General features: G+C 43.3%; 1 long non-coding RNA gene across 2 annotated transcripts; it reads left to right on the forward strand.

Annotated features, from left to right (window-relative positions):
• The first annotated feature begins 315 nt into the window (after positions 1 to 315).
• LOC125554173 lies at positions 316 to 2944 on the forward strand. Of its 2 annotated transcripts, XR_007304335.1 has the most exons (3): positions 316 to 427; positions 734 to 886; positions 2657 to 2944. It is a non-coding gene; the product is annotated as an uncharacterized LOC125554173 (long non-coding RNA). The 2 variants fall into 2 exon arrangements; XR_007304336.1 differs by lacking the exon at positions 316 to 427 and having other exon boundaries at positions 669 to 886.
• Positions 2945 to 6497: the final 3553 nt, after the last annotated feature.

Genomic DNA, 6497 nt, shown 5'->3' on the forward strand with positions numbered 1-6497 from the left:
ACATATAGTAGCATAGTATTTAATCGTTAGTACGTATCATGATATGATTCTCAACACTCTCTTTCTTCATTTAATTCTATGCAACCTTAGCAAAATAATCTAGTTGACATGCATGATACTAGCTATGATACTATTATTACGATCAGTCTTAGATTGCCAACCTGCGCAGGCGGTGGTCGACGACTTTGTCGGCATGTTTGAGCTTGTATTGAGTGGCCGAGTGGGTGCAGGTGCAGCTCCGGGCCCCGGGCGGAGTCGCCGGCCGGACAGCGTCTCATGGCTTTGCCTCTGCGTCTGGGTCCTACACTGCCAAGTCGGCTTAATGGCTTATCATCAACTTTGCTATGCCAAGGTGCTGGTGTTGGCTTCGATGGATACAGTGAGTGAACTGAAGGTCTGGAGCCTTGTGCACTTTGTTGTGCTGAAGGTGCGCTCCTGATATTTTTTTTCATCGGTTCGTTAGATTCGCTGAAGTTTTTTTTTTCCAATAAACTTATCTTTACCTAATAATAAATGGTTTTGCTATTTTGCAGTTGACTGTTTTCCAATTCGTTATCATTTAATTTTCTGTTCGTTCGATCTCGCACCAAGATTCGTGCTGAGAACTCTGGTTTTCAGGCACGGTTTTCTTTGTCGGGCGTGGTTTTATTTTGGGCCTGCCTGTTAGCGGCACCGGTCTCTCAGTTTCCTTTTCATTTGCCCCCTTTTGAATTTTGTTCCCATTTCATTTTAGGTGGCACTGTTTCGACAAGGCAGAGGGGCAGAGAGGAGGATAGGAGGAGGCGCTCAAGCGGCGGAGGAGAGGAGGCGATTCCATCAGTTCATGCCGTTTCCGAGCCCCCTCTTTGTTCGAGTTTGATTTTCCCTTTGATTATCGACTCCCCAGGTTGGTTGTTCATGTTTCTCCCTCTTTCTCGCGTTCAATTTCCCCTGTCTCTATTCGTGTAGCTTCCAGATCTAGGGCTGTCGATTGTTGGTAGTCGTTTTTTTATGTGTTCTTGTAGATTTTGTGTGCTATTTGAAGATTTGGCGGCTGCTTCGGCTGCTCGCGTCAGATATTTTGAATTGCTTGTCAGTTTTGCCTTGTGATTCCCCTGTTAGGTTTTAGGTGTTCTCGTTTTGTTATGCTCGGTGGCGGCGCTGGTAGGTTGCTCGTTTTTGTAGCTTTGTTGAGATGTTGGTCTTCTTAATTATGTGTGTGTGTGTGTGGGGGGGGGGGGGGGGGGGGGGGTAGGGTTTGTGATTTCTGCTGTTAGGTTTTGGGATATTTGATTTGTCTGGCTCGTGTTGTGCATATGTAGTTCTACTATATGTTGTAGGTTGCTTCTTGGTGATATTTTTAGGTTTGCGATTCATCTGGCTCGTCCTATGCATGTGCACAGTACTATCATGCCTGTAGTAGTATGATGCGCTTGAAATGCTTCGGTTTCATTTGTCATGCCCTTGAATTGTAATAGAATGGAATTTAACTGTGTTTTACACTGAAATATAGGGCAGAATTCTACTGTAATATGCCTTAAATTGCACTGTAATTTTACCAACCCCAGATTTTAGTGTAATTTGTATGCTTGATCACTGTAATTTCCCCCTGATTTTCTCTGTAATTTACATGCTTCACTACTGCAATTGTTTGTAGGGTTACACTGTATTTGTCAATTAATTGTTGTAGGGCTTACACTGTAATGTACCAGAGTTTTACACTGTAATTTGTATGGTTGAGCATTGTAATTTATATTTCTCATACAGTGGATAGCTTTGAATTTCACGGCTTACAGTGTAATATACTGCAGTTGTACGCTTTAATTTGAATGCTTCATCTCTATAATTGTTGTATGGCTTACATAGTATCTGTTAGATTTATTACTTTGCTTCATCACTGTATTATACCCCATTTTTCTCTGCAATTTATGTGCTTCAGAACTGTAATTGTTTCTAGGGTTACACTGTATTTCTCAAATAGATTATAGTGAATTTACCTTTGTACTGTTGTAGGGCTTACACTGTAATATACCAGAGTTTTACCGTGTAATATGGCTGAGGACTGTAATTGTTGTAGGGCTTATACTGTAATTTACCTGAGTTTTACTCTGTAATTGTTCTAGGGCTTAAAGTATTTTGTTAGATATGTACATTACAGTGGTTTTTACCTTTGCATTCTGGGGCTTACACTATGATATACTGCAGATTTAGACTGTAATTTGAATGCTTCAGCACTGTAATTGTTGTAGGGCTTACAGAGTATTTTTCAGATAGATCACAATGGATTTTATGGTGTATTTATGAGTGTTAATACCTGGGAATAACAGTGTAATTCCAGGGGATTTACAGTGTAATTCATGGGCACTTTCACTGTAATTCGTGGGTGTTTACAGTGTAACTTCATCAGTTATTCAAGTGTAAATCCTTGGGAACTTGCAGTGTCATTTTCTTTGTATTAACAGTGTGAATCCACTGTATGCCTTTTTAGAGTTTGCACTTTAATTTTCAGCTATCAAGACTTGCAGTGTAATTTATATGCTTTTGCTATTGTAGTTTTTGACTTTAGGCTGCAAAATTTCCGTAATTCCAGAGTTCTATAAATGCTAGCGATCACACATTCCAGAGTCTCTTGTTGTCTCTGGAATTTCTATGTAACTAGTTTCTCTGATGTTTCTAGGTGAAGTGGGTGAAAGGGATGAAGAATTTGTGAAGCTGGTGAAGGGGCTTAAGAGTTGGAGTAGGATTTATGAGGGTTCCTGACCTGTAGATTGTCCGCTGATCTCCGCCAGTTTTTGGCTGTTATTCCTGGACCGGGTTGTGGTCCAGGTTTAGTTGATTCGGGTTTATTTTCTGACCCGTTTTATTTCTAATACAGCTACAGACAGTGCCTGCGGGGGTTGGTTTTGGACATACAAGTGGCATCTGCTTATTAGTCAGGATATTTGAATGTTTTCCAATTGTAAAACAGTCGAATGCTCCCTAATTTTCGTCCCTCGTCGTACGTCGTTAGAAGCAGAAAAATCATTCCGCTGCTGTGCCAACCAAGCCTCGTACGCCCCAACCAGCTAGCATGGGCCTCAGCCCATCAAACAATAGAACAGATCGAACTCGCGACGTGTTGTTCAGTTCAGAACCAGGCGTCCAACTGAGCTACACCATGTTTTTGTATGAAGGAGAGGTTTTGATTCCCTATTACATAATCCCACATCGCTTTCTTGTACACACATAAATCAATTTAAATACGGCTGCATGTTCAAATCAATAAGCCAACTGGGATGTGGGATCAATAGGCAAGGGTGGCAAAAGGAATTAGAACCGAGGCGAAAGATGGATAGATGATGATAATGAGGAAAAAGATACACCGTTGGTGGATGATGACCCTGAGGAAAAAGATATGGAGCGAGAAGGGGTGTGTTGTGTGTGTGGTGAGCATGAGTTGGTTGGGCTGTGACGCCATGGCCGCCGCCGAGCGTGTATGTGCTACCATGGTGCGGGGCTGACCATGGCGGAGGGGTGTGCTCTGTGTGTGTGGTGAGCATGAGTTGGTTGGGCTGTGACGCCGTGGCCGCCGCCGAGCGTGTTGTGCGAGGGCTGACCATGGTGGAGTCAGCGCGCTACCCCCGATGGCCCGATTGAAGAGAAACCAAGAGAGATTCGAGTTCGTACAGCTAGCGTGAGAAACCAACAGAGATGGCCCGATTGAAGAGAAACCAAGAGAGATTCGAGTTCGTACAGCTAGCGTTCTGAATTACTTGACTATATTGATCAATTTACTAGAATATTTGATCTGTTTATTGGTTCAGTATAATCCTTACTATCTTTTTTTGCAAGTATAATCCTTACTATCTTGCATAATACTAGATATATATTTCTAAATATGTACTACAAAATAACACCAAGTTATATAATTCAGTTACTATATTTTTTTATAAACTTTCAAAATTTAGTGTCCCATTTTTCATTTTGCTCCGGGGCCTCAACTTCCTAGAGATGGCCCTAGCAACACACATATTCGTGGTGCAAAATAAGTCAAGTGGGAGGCCGATGGTTTGGAGCCCACATACCCACCTGAATTTGGTTCGATCCCTCTCTTTGTCGGACATACTTCTGTGGCTGCGACCCCAACCATGACTGCAATGGTGGCTGCAGGCGCGACCCCCTCAAATGTTCATAGAAGCTTCCAAAGATCAAAGTGGCAGAGAAAGTTAAGGCACATGGCAGGACCACGAGTCAGGATGATGACTTTCTTAATATCAATTTCAAAGAAGAAAGTGAATCGTGTATTTCACTGATGATGATTCGACGGGACACGGGACAGGATGATATTTTTTTTTTGAAATTGCATTGTGTATTTCACTTTTGGTTTTGCATAGATTTACACAATTATTTGCTCCCATTGAGCATCATATGCAGAGCTAATTCTTCAATTGGAAGCAAGTTTGTTTATTTTTGAGAAACCGAGGAAGCTTATTTCGATCCAAAATCAACAATAAAATTTTGACCACACTTTGTGTATCTATGGAGTGCCATATCGATAATTGGGTGAAAACTTGATAAGACAAATGTTGCATATTTAAATAGTAACATTTTCTGTTTTCTGGGATTAACGTCGCAACCCATCAATTTCACACCAAGTGGAAGATAAGGGATTCAGAAGCAAACTGGGAGCTCAGATTAACTCTCGAATACCACACAAACTCAAATTTATTTTATAATGTTAATTGCAACACTCGGTCCTATTTTGCACTTAGAATTTTCATAAACTGCGAATGTATTTTGTAATATTGGATACACATCGAAGTTTCCCCTATTGCAACGTGTCAAGCATTGATGGTTGTTGGCTACATATGACATGAGACCAGAAAGGAGCAATGTTGAAGTTGGGGAGATAGGGTTTGGAGTTCACGCAAGTCGCGACGAGTGGAAGGGGAGGTGTTGATAAGGTAACATTCATGTTCTCGCCTAACACAAACAAGTGGAAGGGGAGGTGTTGATAATGTTTTGCTTGCTACTACGACACCTTACTTTAAAAAAAATTGCAATACTATTTCTTTTCATTTATTCTAAATTTAGCTCATGGCATTTGGTCCAATTTTTTTAATTTCAAAATGACCTAATAAGTTGAACTAAGTTGGCTCGGACCACATTTGATGTTTACAATAGCAGCCTGAAAACCCTGAAAATACCTACTGTCAATCGATTCATTGTACGCCATATTAAAACAGTGGGCGTGCACATAAGAAGATCTTGAAATGATTATCATTTTAGAGACATGTGCTATTTTTCATCTCCTGTTGTATGAAAGTCTTAAAATGCTTATCATTTTAGAGACTTGTGCTATTTTTTCATCTCCCGTTGCAATGCATTGGTATTTTTGCTAGTAATACTCAAGCATCAGACGTACAATCTTGCTTACATAAATCGATGACTTTTTAGGGTCGTGATCCCAACCAAACAACAGTTATACTCTCGGTCGCATGCAATCAGTTGATGTTTACATTGCCTAAGAGCAACTCCAACGCAGCAATTCAAAATGTCACCCGCGTCTGTTTGAGTCGGCGCAAACAAAAGTGAAGGCTGAACGCGCCGACTCAAACCCAAAACGCGCCCGCTTTGCGTTCGCGCTGGGGACGCAAATGCGTTGGCGCGGACGCGAAGCGGACGCGCCACCCGCTTTCCTTGTGTCCGTCGCGTCCCCACCTGACGGCCGTTCAACTACCCACGGTTAGTTTGGTCAGCTTAATTCATGACCTCGAACCCACGAGTTAGCGATGACGGTTGGCCATTTTTAAGCCGATCATGCGGGGGCCATCCTCATCCGCTTCCAGAAACTCCCCGTCCCAATCTCGCCACCCTCTGCTCCCCCGTCGGCGACAACCCTATCCATCGGCATGAGGCGATTCTTCTCCAGCAACGACAAAGCAAAGGGCAAGGCCTCCGCCTCCCCCCCCCCCCCCCCCCCCCCCCCCCCCCCCGCGTCCTCCCATCGGCCGAGGCAGCGCGTGAGCGTGCCAGTGCACCAGGCGAAGTGGCACTGGCAGCACCGCATCCCTCTCCCCTACCCCGATGTCACCCAGCCGCACGACTGGCACTTGGATCCGGAGAGGATCCCAGTGCCGGTGGCGCCACGGTCGGCACACACGGAGGAGGTGCGCCGCCGACGGGCGCTGCTGACGGCCGATTGATGACCCACAAGTATAGGGGATCTATCGTAGTCATTTCGATAAGTAAGAGTGTCGAACCCAACGAGGAGCAGAAGGAAATGATAAGAAGTTTTCAGTAAGGTATTCTCTGCAAGCACTGAAATTATCAGTAACAGATAGTTTTGTGATAAGGTAATTTGTAACGGGTAACAAGTAATAAATGTAAATAAGGTGCAGCAAGATGGCCCAATCCTTTTTGTAGCAAAGGACAAGTCTGGACAAACTCTTATATAAAGGAAAGCGCTCCCGACGACACATGGGAATTATCATCAAGCTAGTTTTCATCACGTTCATATGATTCACGTTCGGTACTTT

The sequence above is a fragment of the Triticum urartu genome, chromosome 4 (genome assembly GCF_003073215.2).
Source record: "Triticum urartu cultivar G1812 chromosome 4, Tu2.1, whole genome shotgun sequence".
NCBI classification, from domain to species: domain Eukaryota; kingdom Viridiplantae; phylum Streptophyta; class Magnoliopsida; order Poales; family Poaceae; genus Triticum; species Triticum urartu.